This window comes from Callospermophilus lateralis, unplaced genomic scaffold, assembly GCF_048772815.1.
Source record: "Callospermophilus lateralis isolate mCalLat2 unplaced genomic scaffold, mCalLat2.hap1 Scaffold_121, whole genome shotgun sequence".
NCBI lineage: Eukaryota > Metazoa > Chordata > Mammalia > Rodentia > Sciuridae > Callospermophilus > Callospermophilus lateralis.
This window is the reverse complement of record NW_027512399.1, coordinates 3,348,012-3,367,225: the sequence shown is the minus strand read 5'-3', so window position 1 is coordinate 3,367,225 and position 19,214 is coordinate 3,348,012. Positions and strand designations below refer to the sequence as shown.

Below are 19,214 nucleotides of genomic sequence, written 5' to 3'. Positions count from 1 at the left end.
AATAAAAAAAAAAATGAATATTAAAAAATTCTCTCTCTCTTAAAAATTATAAGTAAATGACAATAACTCCCTATATTCTCATAGGGAAATCTAAATATGAAACTCATTTTATATTATAAGAACTGTGGTTATCTTATTTTGACACAATAGTAAGAAAGTACCAATGATTACAAAAGCATAAAATTATAAAATAAAATATATTCCAGCATTGTAGTCATTTTGTTACATGGGCATTTTATCACATCATGTTATATACCCTAAAAGAAGTACTCATCTGATGATTGATGAGAACTGGGGTATGAATATTTCAGCTTCTGTTAAGGACTTTATGTTTGCCCTTCTCCCCTGGCCCCAAATCTGTATGTTGAAGTCCTAACATTCAGTGTGACTTGTGAAATACAAATATTTGGAGTATGTGTATTTGGGCCTTTGAGGAGGTAATACAAATTAAATGAAGTCAGAAAGATGGGATCAAAAAATCATATTTAACTTCAAAATACACAAAATATATTATCTTGGGGGCTGTGGATGGAATGCTTGCCTAGCATGTTCAAAGACACAGTTTCAATGCCTAATACTATATATATATAATGCCTAATAATTTATATATATATATATAAAGTGTATATATATATATATATATATATATATATATATATATATATATATATAATCACACATATATATAGATATATGTGTGTGTATGTCCATATGTATATGTGGGTATATGTGTGTATATATATATACACACACAGAGAGAGAGAGAGACAGAGAAAGGGAAATGAAGAGAGAGACAGAGACTCAAGATAAATATATAGTCCAAATTAATAACATTATATTTATTTGATCTTCAGAAAGGGCAGTTTTTAGGGTAAAAAAATATAGAGTTTGATTAATGCCAGAAATACTGAAAATGATGGGGCTTTTATATAGACAACATATTTGAGTAAATTCACATCAAGAAATTGCTTGATGTAAAAAAAATTATCAAAATAATTCAAATGTAAGCATTTCTGATAGGGTACAAAAATTTAGTGTCACAGATTTGACCCCTATAGAAAAATCTACAAGATTCTTAAAGTCTTATTATCTAATATCTAGACTAGATGAGACAAAATGATATTTTGACAAAAATTATCAAGATAATTCAAATGTAAGCATTTCTGATAGGGTACAAATATTATATTCAAAGAAAAGTAGTAAATTTAATCTGATTATTCTAAATTTAATCTTATAGTATGTTGTGCATAGAAAATATAATAAATATATAATAAAAATATACTAAATGAGATCACTGAGTGAAACCACTAATACGACTTCAGTTTATAAATTTTATCCCTGTATTGATAAGGAATAGCCCAGGTCCTGAAGCTGCCAGTGTTATCATGCTCGCTTTTCTAATCAAAGCCAGAAATTATTTCTTGTTCTCTTCATATCATTGGACATATTTCTTAGTCATCTGGAAGAAAAGTACTTTCTCTTGCCTTTTCCAATATTGTTTCTTTTATATTGTATATTTAAGAATAAATATTTGCATTTTTCATATTTGAGGGTTAAATCTAAACTTTATTCTCTAAGATCCCAAGTGCTTTTTTTCTTTATTTTTTCATGAAAACTATCCAAGCCCCTCATATTTACACTGGTTACTGGGTTTCATTTGATGAAAGAACACTATTCAAAAGCAATAAACAGAAGGTAGGCTGACTTTCTAGTTCCTGACAGCAAAAACTTGTTGCCTGTGTTCATGATTAAGTAATAAACTATTGTTATAGAGTTTATTAATTCCATCAAATCCTTTAATATAAGCTTATATTAATTGTGTCTTTAAGCTTCATTCCTCAACTTAGCAATGCTGAATTTTCCTTATTGGAATTTGAATTGTAATTATAACTTACTGAACGGGATTTTATGAAGTGTGTTACCTCTTATAACACTTAAAGTTGAATCCCAAATCAAAATTTTGAAAAAAAAATTCTGAGGGAATGTGCTTGAGCCATACATGGAGAGCTTTGTCCGTTACAGGTGTGTCATCTCTGAGAGTAAGGACATTTATACTCTTGTAATGCTGCAATGCTGTCTGTGGATAAACAGTAATTTCAAACTTTTCTTCATTTTTAGGAAAAAGCATAAAAATCATTAACTAAGCATTGGAAACCTTTAAAAACATTTAAAGTATAATATCTTTTGGAGGACAGCATGTTTATATATTATACTTCTTCAGAATTATCTTAGGTGTGAAAATTTTCAAATGAGTAAGATGCCATCATCAATACTCAATAGTCAATGACTTAAGACTCACATCTTCTATATCAAGTTCACACTTCAACTTCAGTATTCAGCTAGTCAAGAAGTTGAAGTCATGTATAGTTATCATGTACAGTTATCACTGAAAGAATGTCCATGAACACATCTGGTACCAAAAATTTAGTGTCACAGATTTGACCCCTATAGAAACATCTATAGGATTCTAAAAGTCTTATTATCTAATATCTAGACTAGATGAGACAAAATGATATTTTGACAAAAATTATCAAAATAATTCAAATGTAAGCATTTCTGATAGGGTACAAATATTATATTCAAAGAAAAGTGGTAAATTTAATCTGATTCTTCTAAATTTAATCTTATAGTATGTTGTGCATAGAAAATATAATAAGCACATTCAGAACTATCCAATCAAAGGCAAATAGCTATTTTAAATAGGATTGAGATGTTTTATTTGTCAACTCTCTCTCCCCTCTCTTAAACCAGGAGATGGGTTGAGGGAGGAGAAGCCAAGGCTTGCTGCTGCATTCAATTTTTTGACAATTAGACTTTTATATTCTCATCTGTTGTTTTTACTAATAATAATAATTACAATTTACTGAGTTTAACTATAGACCAGCCTTTAGGCAAATCATTTTATACAACTTAATTCTAACGTTCTCTATCAATGGGTAAAATAATTAAAGTTTAGAGAGACCAAACGACTTCCCCTAGTTACACTTTACAAGATGATGATTATTAGGGTTTAATGCAGGATTAAGAATTACAGAGAATTTTGAAAAGAATTTTCCATTTCATAATAAAATTGGCACTTTATGTATTTTGTGCAATCAAATAAAACAATGTGTCTAAGTAAGTTTTGCAAACTAGAAAGCATTAAAATGCATCATTTTTATTTATCCTGCTTAATAAACATTGAGTATACAGACCAGTAGATGAAACATGCACAGAGCCAAGATGGAGAAAGAGTAACTTCAAACAACTAAGACACTATATAAAATATATGAAAAAGTTGTTCTAAAGATATTGGATGCTGAGCAATAAAGGATAAGGAAAACTAGAGAAGTAAGAACTGCAATTGCTAAGAGTTTCCTGGCAATGATGTAGAGATAGGGGGCACCAGGTGGAGTCCAGAAATCTCTCTGCATTAACAAAATAGATCCTAGAGTCCATGAAGGTCAAGGTGGCTAGAATTCACAGGGCTGAGTTCAGGAGTGAAAAAGAACTGCTCTGTGAGAACTCTGGAGAACAGCAGAGGGTCCCCTATGAGAATTCAGCTGAGAACTAATGATTGCATTCATTTAAGGAAACTAAAATCTAAGTTCACTGAATAGAGAGAAGATTTTTTTCTCAATGGTGGCAAAAAATAGTCCTTGACTACATGTGTTTTAGTAATATTTGTCAAATCATAAAAAAAGAGCAAAAAATGGCCAAATATTTTCCAAATAGGTTAATCAAATTCCAAAACAGTCAAAGATTTTTAGAGAAATATTTCACATGTTTTTATTTTTATTTTAAAAATATTTAGTTGATAAAGATAGCATCTTTCAATGCACACCACAGAATGATTTTATGTAGGTATACATTGTATAACTATTACCACAATAAAAATTTACAACAGATCCATCAACATTCAGCTATTCATGAGGTCCCTAGAAATTGTTCATTTTATAACTGAAAAGTTTGAACTTTGACAATCATATCCCCATTTTCCTCACCCTTAAGACTTTGGCAATCACCATTCTATTCTCTGTTTTTATGTGTGTGTGTGTGTTTGTGTGTGTGTGTGTTTTAAGATTACACATGAGTGACCAATACAGTATTGGTTTCTGATGAGCTTATTTTGCTTATCATAATGTCTAACAGAATTTCCTTTGTTTCATGCCTGAATAACACTCTAGTGCATGTGTATGTCGGTATTCTCACTGCATTCTCATTTGTATGTTTGTGTCTATATATGTATATATACATAAAATTATATTTACATATTATATATTTTATATGTATTATATGACATTTTATATGTTTATTTTATAAATTATATATTTTTCTCACACATTTTTTATCTTTTTAAATTTCAATGTACCTTTACACTGACTCATAATTTGACTATTGTGAACAAGGCTGTAATGAATATGAGAGTACAAAGCAGATATATATTGGAGAAGATAATTTCACAGCTCAGAGATTATATCACTGGTCTTACAAATAAAAATGAATAAATACAGTTCTCCAGCAAGTAAGTCTCACATCTCACCCTTGGAATCTAAACAAAGACTGTCACTCATGTAAAGCAAGGTGTTCATCAACTTTCTGTGACTATAACAAATGCCTGGAATAATCAATTTATAAATAGAAAAGGTTGATTTTGGCTTATGTTTTGGATCCATTACTTTTAGGCCTCTGGTGTGGTGTGGTGGTAGATAGCAGTGGTAGGGAGAATGTTATACAGCAAAACTGCTCACTTCAGGGCCAGAGATCAAAAATTAATCAAGGAATGGAGTAGAGTCCCACAGTCCACTTAAAGGGCAAACTCCCAAAGACCAAAAGACCTCTCATTAAGCTCTACCTCTTAAAAGTTTCTCCACCTCCCAATAGTGCTTTCCTGGGGATCAAGTCTTTACTACATGGGCCTTTGGGGGTCATTAAAGATCCAAACTCTGATCAGCAGAAAATAATAATTGAGGAACAGAATGTTAGTCACATGAAACAGACTGAGAAGTAACACACATGATAAAATTAGCAGACAAGGGCATAAAAATTATTACAAGTATATAGCATATACACAGTAATCTAGAGGAAAAAAGCAATATGTTTAGCAGAAATCTAGAAGGGATGTTAAAGAGAAAAAAATCTGACTTCTTCAGATGAAAATTATAATATAAGAAAGAAATTGAATTTGATAAATAACAGCTAATGAAGAAAAATATGTTAATGATTTTAAAGACAGAGCAATTGAAACTAACAAAACTTAAAATTTTTTTTAAAAAATAGAGAATTGGTAATTTGTGGCTTGTGATCTAACATACATGATACTTGGAGTCTCTAAAAGGTGGGGCAGAAAAATGCATTTGAAATATAATACCAAATATTTTGCCAAATTGGAGAGATGCTAAAAATTCACAGATCAAAAATGATCAATAAACTCTAATTATAAGACAAATGAAGAAAATTATACCTATATACTTCATAACAAGGTAACTTAAATCCAATGATAAAAATATTTTAGAAGCTCAATGTGAGGGAAAAGCACAGTCCATGTAGAAAAATAAGATGAGAAGGTGAGCAAATGCAGTGTTGAAAACAATCCAAACACAAAGGCCTGGGAGTAACAGCTTCAAGGAAATAAAGAAAAATATTGTACATCTAGAATTCTCTACAGACCAAAACTAATTTTTAAAAATGAAGGAGAAGGAAACACCTTATTTTAGACCTAAAAAAGCTAAAAGAATATCACAAGCAACCAAGAAATGTAAGGGGAGCACTTCTGGCAGAAAGGAGAACTATACCAATTGGGAATCTAGGTCTGCATGAATAAAGATCACTCAAAATCATCCCCATCCCTCTCTCTCTTTCTCTCCCCTCTATCCCGTGTGTGTGTGTGTGTGTGTGTGTGGGTGGGTGGGTGGGTGTGTATGTTTGTGTGCTACTGGGGATTAAACCCACGACATCTTTGCCACTGAACAACATATCCAACTGTTTTTATTTTTTATTTTGATATGGGTCTCATTAAGTTGCTGAACCCACTGAGTCACTGGGATTCAGGAATGTGCAATTGAACCTGGCTAAATATAATATTTTTAATTAAAATTTATTTCCAAGATAATTAGCAAAAAAATAGCAAAACATTTCAATAAGAAATAGTTATAGAAATAAGCATGGTATTGTAAGTTTATTATACTACATGTGATGTGGTATATTATCAACTAAAAGCAGACTGATAACTTAAAGGTAACTGAGAACTATAAACTCTAAAAAAACAAATTATATCACTAACTTAAAGTTAACTGAGAACTATAAACTCTAAAGAAACAAATAATATCACAGTATAGATAATAAGACAAATAAAAAGAAGATGGGTAATAAAAGTATATTAAGTTAATAAAAAAGGCTGAAAATATAAAAAAATGGAAAAAGGGAACAAATGGGACACATAAAAAATAAATAAGTGTGTTTGATTTAAACCTAACTATATTAACAAGTGCATTAAATGTAAGTGTGTAATTGTCCTGAACACTACAATTATTGTAAGAATGGATCAAAAGTAAAACAAAACCATCTGATGTATGCAAGAATCCCACATTAAATAAAAAGACAAAAAAATGTTTAGGACCAATTGAAAAGAGAAGAGCTATTGTGATTACACTGATCTAAAGAGAGCTCAGATGGCTATATTAATACTAAAGTAAATTTTAGAACTAAAAGAGATAAGGAGTATCAAGTCCTTGTTTCTAAAAACAAAATTAATCAGTTGAATATTCCATGATGGATCTGTGAGGACATCACCCTCAATTTTCTGCCCAAAAGCAATGATAAAACATAATAAAATTGCCAACTTCAACCATTTAAGGTTAGTGGAAAAGTAAAAATATATATATAACTACTTGAGAATCAATAATTAATTAAAAAATCTAGCCAAGTTCAAGAAAGTACAATGCATTTGGTGGCTTCTTGCCTTCTTTTCACATCTTCTCCAGGTCTCAATTAGAATAGCAGCATAAAAAATAAAACAATTCATTACATACAGGAAAGCAATTGTTCTATGAAAATCTGACTCTCTTGATTCTCACCAGAAGTAGTGAAGATAAGAATGTATCCAGTGATAAAAGAAAAACAAGATGCTGGGCAAAAGCTAAGTTCCAGTTAAAGAATTCTTCAAAAATGAAGTAAAGACTTTTATGTGTAAACAAAGACTGATGGAACATTTTCCTTGCATAATTGTCTCAAAATCCTTAAGCAAGTTCTTTGAGCTGAAATGAAATGACATCATATTGTAAGCTGAATCCAAATAACAAAATACAAAAGTGAGAACATTAAAAAAGTAAAGTTTCTGGATTAAAAAAATAAAAGGAATGCATGTTACATTTTATAAAACAAATTGCAAAACTGTGTAATTGGTTTTATAGTATATATAATTAATATGTATGACAGTAAGAGAACAAAGTAGGTGGGCAGAAATGACTGTATTTTTCATTTTAATATTTTCCCAGAGTCTATGTTTGAGTCTATATTTTATCAGAATTTTGTGTAAATCTAACGTAGATTTTGTACGTGTGTGTGTGTGTGTGTGTGTGTGTGTGTGTGGTGATGGGGATTGTACCCAGGGTCTTGTGCATGCAAGGCAAGCACTCTACCAACTGAACTATATCCCCAGCCCTAAAATAGATTATTATAAGTGAAGATGCATATCATAATGCCTACAGCAAACTACTAATAAGTTTAAAAATGTAAATCAAAAGGATACACAAAATATCTCTTTGTCATAAAAGGAGTTAGTAAACGATGAAATAAAAAAAGAACAAGATGTAAAAAAGAAAGTCAAAACACAGACAAATATCCAACAATGAGAACTATTATACTAACGATGTCATTCTAATAAACAAAAGCTGAAATTGGCTTAAGAAATAAATTTATAACTAAATAGAGCACCCTGAAATTCAAAGATAAGAAAAATGGCAGTATAAATGACAAAGTAGACTTTAAGGCAAAAATATTATTGGAGGAAAAAGTGGCTAATTTATAATTACAGATCAATTCATGTACATTTACCTAATAATAGAGTCCTTAAACACAGAAAGCAAAACTTCACTGAACTAAAAGGAAAAATACTATTATCATACAATAATAGTAGATGGAACATCAATAGATATGGACTTTATTATCACACTCCCCGTGACATATTAGAACAACTAGACAGAACTCAACAAAGATATACAGGATTTGAATGACATTATCAGTCTATTTGTCCTAACTGGAAACAAAACATTTTCTTTTTGAGCAAACAAGGCACATCTCATAGTAATGTAGGTGAGGCTGTAACCCAAGACTCACTTTCAAAGGCTGAAAAACATACAAATGTTTTCCAACTCAAAGAAATTAAATGAGAAATCAACAACAGAGTGAAATTTGAGAAATTCCTGTATATTTAAAAATGAAAGAGTATCTATGTAAATAACCCATGGGGCAAAGCTAAACTCACATAGTGAGTTACAAAGATATTTTAAAATGAATGAAAATTTTAACACAGCAAACAACCGGTCTAAGCACAGCAAATGTTTTAGAGGAAAAATGGCTTTAAACGCCTATATTAGAAAATAAAATAGGACTTATAAAATCCATAAATTAATTGTACAACTTGAGAAGCTAGACAGAGAATGGAAAATTAAACTCAAAGCACAAGCATGGAATAAAAATTGAATAGAAACAAGTTGACAAACTAAAAAGGCAACCAAGAGAAAATAACAACAAGACTAAAAATTGTCCTCTCTTAAGGTCAACAAAATTGAAAAATCATGGACTTAATAGTAAAAAATGATAATGACTCAACTTTCCAAAATTGGGAATAAAAAAAAGGAGTATCATTGCTAATAAGGAGAAAGTAAAACACTATAAAGAAATACCATGAAAATTTTTAGCAAATAAAATAACTTTGGCAAATAGATAAATCCCTAGAAAAAGAAAACTAAAAAAGACTAAAAACTAACTCAAAAAGAAATAAAAAGTCAGGAAAAAATCTATTTGTCAACAACAAATTTTAAAATCAAGTATTTAAAATCTTTCCTATGAGCTGGGGATCTGGCTCAAGTGGTAGTGCGCTCACCTGACATGCATGCAGCCCGGGTTAGATCCTCAGCACCACATACAAACAAAGATGTTGTGTCCGCTGAGAACTAAAAAAAATAAATAAATAAATATTAAAAGATTCTCTCTCTCTCCCTCCCTCCCCCCTCTCTAAAAAATAAATAAATAAATAAATAAATAAAACCCCTCCTATGAAGACTGAGCCTACTTGTCCTCAAAGCTGAATTCAAAATACTTTAAAGAAAATGTTAATATTAAGCTTCCACAAACTCTGTCAGAAAACAAGAAAGACCAAATCTCAACTTCTTAGAAAACAAAATCATAAAAATATGCAGATAATTATTGCACATTAACTTAGATTTATAAGTCCTTAACAAAGTACTAGCAAAATAAGTCAAGAAACATAGAAATATATTTCTGAAAAGGTGGTATTTATCTTTCAAATGTAAGGCTGGTCCCCAAATTAATTAATGTAATATACTATATTAAAGAGAATAAAGAAAAATAGACCATATTATCACTTCAAGAAACACAGAAAAAATCATTTGAAAAACATCCAAAACAGAGTTACAAATAAAATTCGAAACAAACTAGGATAGGAAGGGAAATTATTTTACTTGATAAGTGAAAGAAGTGGGAAACTTATAGCTAGCATTATAATTCAGGGAAAGAAACTGAATTATTTTCTTCCTAAGATCCAGAACAAGACAAGGATGACACCTGTTGCCATTTATTTTCAACATTGTACTGGACAGTTTATCAGGGCAATATCACAATCAGGGCAATAAAGCTAAAAAATAAGTAAATAAGTAAGTAAGTAAGTAAATAAAATAAATAAATAAATAAAGTCATCTAGATGGGAAAGGAAAAAAATGAAACTGTCCTCATTAGCAAATAGCATGATTCTGTATTCAAATTCTGTGTTATCCACAATGTCACAGGACAAAGGATATAAGGTCAACAGGATATAAGATGAACAAATAAAATCATTTTTATTTCAAAATATTAGCAATAAAATACTTGAAACATTTCACAATGATAACACTAATTAAACAGAAGAAATAAATAAGATCAAAGGCATAAAAAAGAAAAGTTCACTAAAGAAGAAAATTAAGAAACTCCAATAGCTTTATGTTGATTAAAATAATTAATGTTGCAGTATTATATTTTTTTAACTTCCAATAAAAAACTTTAGACCCATGTGGCTTCAATGATGAATCCTACCAAATACTTCAGAAAACAAATTTTACACAAACTCTCTAAAAGTATTAAAGAGAAGAAAATAATCCTCAACTCATTATATGAAACCAAGGATATTTTCATATCATGGAAAAAATTCATAAAAACTGAGACAAAATATCATTGTGAATATAAATGCCAACATTTTTAGGAAATGAAAAGCAACAATATATAAATGGTAACATGGAAGGCCAATTAGGATTTATTTCAGTAGTTCAAGGTTAATTTAATATTTGAACATCAATAAAGATAATGTATCATTTTAATAGATTAAAACAACAGGTTCATCTCCACAGACTCAGAAGACTCAAAATGTGGGATAAATACAACATTCACTATGACTAAGCATTCTCAGCAATCTAGAACAAGAACATCATCAATGCAGCCAAAGAAATCTATGAACAACTTGTAGCAAATGTGTTACTTAATGATAAAGATTAGATGATTTTTAACTTACAATAAGGAACAGGAAAATGATTCTTATTCTAACATTTTCTATTCATCATTTTACTGGAGATTTTAGTAAGTGCAATTAAATAAGAAAAAGAAAAGTTATTCAGTTTTGACATAAAAAATTAAAATTATGTAAAAATAATATGATTGTCTATGTAGAAAATTCTACTAAATATCAAAAACACTACCCAAACTAACAGAAGACTTAAGCAGTTTGCATAAATTAGATAATATTAAAATTTATTAGACTTAATATATGAAAATCAAACATTTATCAATCAAAAATTTTATAAATATGCAATTTCAAATAGTATCTAAGATGTGAACTGCTTAGGGATGAATCTGAAAAAAATTTGATCAAAACCTGTTCACTGAATTTATAAAACATTCCTGAAAATCATTAGAGTTATACAAATGAGGAGATAAATGAAGATTAAGAACTAGAAGTCCTGAGCTGGGGATGTGGCTCAAGCGGTAGCGTGCTCACCTGGCATGTGTAGGGCGCTGGGTTTGATCCTCAGCACCACATAAAAATAAAATAAAAATGTTGTGTCCACTGAAAAGTAAAAAAATAAATATTTAAAAATTCTCTCTCTCTCTCTCTCTCTCTCTCTCTCTCTCTCTCTCTCTTTCTCTCTTTTAAAAAAAGAACTAGAAATCTCTCTATATTTAAGATGTGAATACTCATAGATTCTGCAAAGTAACAATCAAAATTCTAGTAGCATGCCAGGCATAGTGACAGACACATGTAATCCCCATGACTCCGGAGGCGGAGGCAAGGAGGATCATAAGTTCAAAGCCAGCCTTGGCGAGGTCCTAAGAACTTGGTGAGACCCTGTCTCAGAAAAAAAAGGGCTGGTGATGCGGACTTTAAGATTCTCATAAAGATAAGAGTAATCAAGACAGTTGGCACAGGCAAATAAATGAATTAACCCAAATGGAGTTCAAAAATAGACTCACATATATATGAGCATTCATTAATTCACAAAATAACCATGTCCATTCAATGGAGAAAAAACAATCTTCAGAAAATAATTTTGGAACTATTAGATATCTGTTGCAAAACAATAAAATTGCTTCTATAAACAGTTAAATCAAACTAGATTATACCTAAATATAAAACTTAAAATTACAAAATGTCTAATAATAAGGTGACAATATTTGTAAATTGGGGTTAGCTTTCTTAGTTATAGCACCAAAGGCATGACCACAAAAGGAAAAAAAAAGTGATGACTTGGATTTACTTAAAAAACTTCTGTTAAACAAAAGATAATATTTAAAAAAACATGAAAAGACCATGCATATTCATTTATTAAAGTTCATCTAGTTTATTTCCACAATTTAGCCATTGTGAATTGTGCTCCTCTAAACATTGATGTGGCTGTGTCACTGCAGTATGCAGTTTTTAAGTCCTTTGGGTATAGATTAAGGAGTGGGATAGCTGGTGATTCCATTCCAAGTTTTCCAAGGAATCTCCATATTGCTTTCCAGATGGGTTGTAGCAATTTGAAGGCCCACCAGCAATGTAGGAGTGTGCCTTTTCCCCCACATCCTCGCTAACACTTATTGTTGCTTGTATTCTTAATAACTGTCATTCTGTCTGGAGTGAGATGAAATCTTAGAGTAGTCTTGATTTGCCTTTCTCTAATTGGTAGAGATGATGAGCATTTTTTCATATATTTTGGATCAATTGTATATCATCTTCTGAGGAGTATTTATTCAGTTCCTTATCCCATTTATTGATTGGGTTATCTGTTTTTGGATGTTAAGTTTTTTTGAGTTCTTTATACATCCTGGAGATTAGCCCTCTATCTGATGTTCATGTGGTAAAAATTTGCTCCCATTCAGTAGGATCTTCACCTCACTGATTGTTTCTTTTTCTGAAAAGAAGCTTTCCAGTTTGAATCCATCCCACTTATTTAATCTTGTTTTTATTTCTTACCCTATAGGAGTCTTGTTAAAGAAATTGGGACCTAATCTGACATGATAAAGATTTGGGCAAACTTTTTCCTCCATTAGGTGCAGGGTCTCTGGTTTAATTCCTAGGTTCTGGATTCACTTTGAGTTGAGTTTTGTGCATGGTAAGAGATAGGGGCTTACTTTCATTTTGCAATGGATAAAGAAACTGTGGTATATATACACAATGGAATATTACAAAGCATTAAAAGAGAATAAAATCATGGAACTTGCAGATAAATGGATGAAGTTGGAGAATATCATGCTAAGTGAAGTAAGCCAATCCCCCAAATCCAAAGGCCGAATGATTTCTGCAATAAGTGGATGCTGATCCATGATGAGGGTTGGGGAAACTAGAAAAGAATGGAGGAACTTTGGATAGGGCAAAGGGGAGGAAGGGGAAGGGAGGGCACATGGGAATAGGTGAAATGAGATGGACATAATTACCCTAGGTACATGTATGAACACATGAATGGTATGACTCTACTTTGTGTACAGAGAAATGAAAAATTGTGCTCCATATATGTACTATGAATTGAAATGCATTCTGCTGTCATGAATAACAAACTAGAACAAATTAATTAATTAATTTTAAAAATTGATTGATTAAAATTACCCAATCTTAGAAAAAAAGACAATGCACATATAGCAAAAAATTATTTGCAAATCATAGGTGTAAAGGTTTATGTTCTGTCTTAAAGAATAACTCTAAACTAAAAATCAAAGAAACAGTTTTTTCCAAATTTTAAAAACAAGCATCTTCCAGGTGTGGTGGTTTACACTTTTAATCCTAGTTACTCTGGAGGCTGAGTCAGGGCAACTGCTTGAACCCAAAAGATCAAGGTAAACCTAGGCAACATGGCAATACCCTATAGGGGGCAGTAAATTTGAATGGACACTTCTTCATGGGATATATGGTGTCAAATAAGCATGTGAAAAATGTTAATTAGCATCAGACATTAAGGAAATGAAAATTAAAACCACTCAGATATATTATTACATATCAATTAGGATGCTCAAAATTTTAAATATGAATCATACTAACTTAGTGCAAGGATGTATAGTAGCTAGAACTTTAATATATTTTCAGTAGAAATATAAAATGGTATAATTATTTTGTAAAATAATGTACTAATTTTTGAAAACAACAAACACAAACATTTTAGCCATTCCACTTGTACCATATTTCATATAAAATCTTGTGCATAAAACTATCCACATGTCCATCAATAGATTAATTTATAAAGACATAGTTGAATATACATTAAAAATATTATCCAGTGGACTCATGCTGATATTCCATTAAATAAAATTCTAGAACATGAAACTTAATAGAGATAGATGAGTTCCTATCTAATAGTTTCATGTATATATGTTAAAATTTACAAATTGTACATTTGACATGCAATTTGTTGTTTGTCAATTAGACCTTAATAAAGTTTTTTAAAGTAGAAAGTACAGAGACTGGTGGAGTACTTCCATAACAGTATAGTATAGCATGTACTGTTATAGAAGATTTTGTATAGAAAAGTAAGAGAATATATTCTGGACATAAAAAGAAAACCTCAGACTGCGGCGATGCCAGGGTGAGGAACGGCCATATTTGCCAGTGCGGGCCCCAGCCGTCAACAATAAAAAGTGCGCGCGGGCACTTGGCGGGCGCTCAGACGGGCGCAGGGACGCGGGGGCCGCCGCGCTGCCGCCTGGCCTCGCAGCCGCCGTCCTCGCGGCCTGGCCCCGCTGCGCCCGGCGCACCCGCCACCCGGGGTAATGTCCTACAAGCCGAACTTGGCCGCGCACATGCCCGCCGCTGCCCTCAACGCAGCTGGAAGTGTCCACTCGCCTTCCACCAGCATGGCAGCATCCTCCCAGTACCGCCAGCTGCTGAGTGACTATGGGCCACCATCGCTGGGCTACACCCAGGGAACTGGGAATAGCCAGGTGCCCCAGAGCAAGTATGCGGAACTGCTGGCCATCATGGAAGTGCTGGGGAAGGAGATAAGACCCACCTATGCAGGGAGCAAGAGCGCCATGGAGAGACTGAAACGAGGCATCATTCACGCAGGAGGACTGGTTCCGGAGTGCTTGGCTGAAACGGAACGGAATGCCAGGTCCTAGCCTCCCCACTAGCTTGGGGGTTCCTGGCTCTCTACAGTTCATCTCCCCTGTTCAGGTGAAATACTAATTTTCAAAATGGTAACAGTTTAGTTTTTTCTCCCAAGGTTCACAGTCTCAAAATATTGGGAAAAGATTTCGAAGTTAATTAGGATTTGCATTTTAAGTAGTTAGGAATGACCCAGGGTTTTTTGTTTTTCTTTTTTTAAGATGCATATGAAGTTATTTTACAGCAAACTGTTGTTTGGCTCCAAGATACCAGTGTCTCCCTTTAATCTTTTGAATATTTTATGTCACCCAAATTGTTATTTGTACCTTTTCATAAGCTCATTTGATCCCAAGGACTTTGTTTTAATGCATCCTGACCACCTGCTTCACTAAGCTGGTCCCATGTGCCATACAGTGTAGATTCTGCTTACTGGCACTTCTTTTTTGCTTAAGCATTTGCATGACTCTTAGTGCTTTGAAGTCAATTTTAAGAGTGCACAAGTTATAAATACAGAAGAAAGAGCAACCTACCAAATCTAATAAGGACCCCGAACATTTTCATACTAAGACTGTATGTAGATTTCAGGTTGTGTTTACTGTAAGTTGATCAAAACATCTGGAAGAAAATGACTAAAACTGTTTGCATCTTTGTATGTATTTATTACTTGATGTAATAAAGCTTATTTCCATTAACAAAAAAATAAATAAAAAGAAAAACTCATGAACATTATACAACAATATGCCTTGAATGATTTCAATTTATGATACTCCGGATAAGCTCTGGTAATTGCTGCATTTATAAACTCATAAAACTTCCAATTTCCCTCTGAATAGCAGAATACAGGGAAACCATCAGTTCCCAAATGCTGCTCTCTTTTTATCCCAACAGGTAGGCTCCAGGCTTTTCTTTACAGCTACTTATTGGTGGACAAATCTTTCCCACTCTGTCTAAGCCATTCACCCCTCCCTTGAGCCACAGTTCTTTATGATAAGATGACTCATTAAGCTTTGCTCCTGGTAGGGAGCTGACACCCAATTAATGAGCTGACACTGTTCTGTGTCTGCTCTCACAAGTGCAATAAGGCTCTGTTTACAAACACAGGCTACTGTGCCTGTTAGGGAGGGCAAAGTTAAAATCTCCCTGCTGGGCCAGTTTGTTCAATCTGATAAGGCTTTTTTAAACAATGTCTTTGTGCCTTAAACATCAGACATACTGCTTTCAGCAGGAAGCAAGTTACCTTAATGACATCATCCTGTTTGGCAGGAAAGTCACTAATATGCCCAGGTTTTGCATTATAAAACAATATAAATAGTGATATTTTATCACAAAGTTGTTCTCCAGACTATCTCATGGTAGGTTTTGTTACCTCTAAGAATTAAATTTCATATTTTCAATTTGTTTTTTTCAGCTGAAAGTTTGGGTTAAAGCTAGACTCTGTGTTTTACTCCCTCCACCTGGAATTCCATTTGCCCTTCTCCCTTTGTCAAACTGTGTAACCTCAGACTCTAGCTAAAATACCATTTCTTCTGGGAAGTCTTTTTCAAAATTTTCAGGAAGAGGTAAGCTTCCATAAAATGTCCCTATAGTTTTTAATGCCTCTACAGTAACATTGTATTTTTCCTTTTTATTTCTTAAGTCATAGCATAGTTCATCATGCACAGTAATCACTGACTTAGGCTTCAGTTCTGTGGACATGGGCTTCCTACAATTGTGCTCTAAACCTATTATTCCCCACAATTACTTTGTCTCATACTGGTTACTGAAAGGACATCTCCTTCTATACCATTTGGATTTCAAATCTTTCTCACCTCTCTAGTGAGTTATTCAGAACAGCCATATCTGTGTAGAACTCATGGGAAGTGCTGGCCGTGAGCCTTTCTTTTCCAACTGTATAGTGTATAAATCAAACAATATATCTCAATATATTCTAGGCAGTGAAGGATAACTATAAATGACTCATCTCCAGCTTGCTTTTTCCTTTGGTCATACCTCAGCCTCTAAGGCCAGTGTCACTGAAATTGAGAGTTGGAAAAAACAGGAACAAGAATTCAGCAGGGCCCAAGAGCTACAAAAATTGCAGGTCATGCCAAACACTCTAAACTGTTTTCAAGATTTTGCTTTTTCTTTTTGTTAAGAAAAATGGCAGAGGTGGACAAAGGATGAATTGACACTCCTAAAGGATTATTTGCATTGTGGAGTTGGGATGGGAGGATAATATAAAAGGGTATTGAAAGACCAGTTTGGACTCTATGGAAGCAGAAAATAAGAGTTCATTGTGGCTCAGGCAAGGTTGGCGGTTTGGCAGTGATGATGATTGTGATAGTTGTGATAAAGGTGAGAAGGTGTGATAGATTTGAGAAGCATCTGGAAGTGGATAGTCAATGATATACAAAAACACAGTAGATGAAATAGAAAAACCAACGTTTCTTATATCCATACTTTAGTATATGCTTTATGCCATCAACTGGGCAAGGACAGAATTATTAATATCTATTTGGGGGTGGGAGTAAAATTCAAGGCAGAGGTGAGGCTTGCTTTATGGATTCCTGAATTCATTTTTCCATTTGTTGGATTCAGAATCTTCATAATGAAAACGTTCTGATGCTGTCCATAGTCATTTTATTAAACAATTGCCCCTTCCTGAGAACTTCAAGCAACTCCCAGTCCTTTACTCTTTACTAATGCTCTTAAACTTAAAATTCATAAAAAGAACATAAATAATCACAGAGGAAATTCCAAGTCTTCTACATGTCAAAAAATAATGTATTTATCTCGATTGCTGCCCTATCTTTCTTTTCCCTTGCTTCCATTAAGAAACTTCCTTGAACTTAGAATTCTTCCTTTCCCTATCTAACACCCCTACTTTAACTATTGGACCTCATTGCATTATTTCTTCTTGGAAGCACACATTATTAAGTGTCCCATATGGGCTCTTCTTATATGATTTTGAAAATACTTGTCCCTTTTATTCAAAAACGGAGGGAGGGATGTCAACTCTACATTCTTCTCTAGAACTTCTCTTCTACTTACCATTAAAACGAACCATGAAAGGAGAGAAATGAGAAGTTAGTGAGCAATGGACATTGAATTTCAGTTTGGGAAGATTATAAGTTTTGGAGATGGATAGTCTTGATAGTTTCATAACAATGTGAATAAAATTAAATCCACTAAACTATACACTTAAGATGGTTAAAATGTTAAATTATGTTACCCATATTTTAGCACTATAAAAGGGAGAAACACCCTTGTTTATGTTCAATGATGCCATTTCTTTATCTCCCGCTACTTCTTAAACTTTTACATATGTTGGATATAAAATGTTTTGAAGATATTCAATTGCAGATGCAAAAATGCAGTTCATTTTGGGATCTAGAGCTCATAAAAGATATTCACAGAGGTGTATATTCATAATCTCCTGACTACAAAAAAGGTCAAGATACTAAAATCTTTTTCCTTTTTAAAAATGTTGATATTCACTGAGTATATACCTAAGTTCCCATGTTTTCAGCAGCTGTCCAATGATGCACACATATTGTCAAAATTCCCATTTACAGTGCTTATATTATATCAACAAAGCTTGAGGATGAGGAAGGAACAGGAATAGTAAAATAAATTGAAACCATAAGATGAGAATTCAGCACTGACTTGCTGTTCACTGGTTAAAAGAAAACGGGTATAGAGCTTCCAAAGCAGAAGGGAGCATATTCACTGTGCGTGCACTTTGGAAATGTAAATATTTATATCTACATGCATATATACAGATACACACATACATACACACATATATGTATGCACACTTTTTAAAAAAGGCATTTTCAGTTCACTATCTTTCTAGAAGACTCAGAAAAACAGTAAAAAGTATTTTCAAAAATTGGAATAATTTTTTTTCTATGAAATAGCCATGAATTCAAACTACAGTACATACTTTTAATTAGGAACTAGACTAAGTTTCTTACATGAATTAATTATTTTTGTGGGTGTGTGCATGTATCTTGGGAATCAAACCCAGTGCCTTGTATGTGCTATATAAGAACTCTAACATTGACTGAGCTAATCTCCAAACCCAATTAATTCCTTAATTCTCAGAAAAAGAAGAAGAAGGAAAGAAACCTACAACTTCTATGCTATTATCACTTATTTCACAAAATGAGGGGACTGATGTAGACAAGCCTAAGAAATGTGTGTAGGATTCATAGGAAGCAACAGGTACAGCCAGACTTTAATCAGAGCAGTCTGGAAGTACAGTGTGGGCAATTTTGTGCTATCTGTCAACCACCACTCTATACTGAGAAATATACCACAAGACTTAAGAATTTCATTAAAAACTTGGCGTAAACACATGAATACTAAAAGTACCAACAAGTTCAACTAGGAAAACACCATTTCCAGGTTCAAT

The 19,214-nt window shown here is 32.7% G+C and overlaps 1 pseudogene; it reads left to right on the top strand.

Annotated features, from left to right (window-relative positions):
- Window positions 1–14,484: 14,484 nt before the first annotated feature.
- Window positions 14,485–14,832, top strand: LOC143388636 (cyclin-dependent kinase 2-associated protein 1 pseudogene; annotated as a pseudogene).
- The last annotated feature ends 4,382 nt before the right edge of the window (window positions 14,833–19,214 follow it).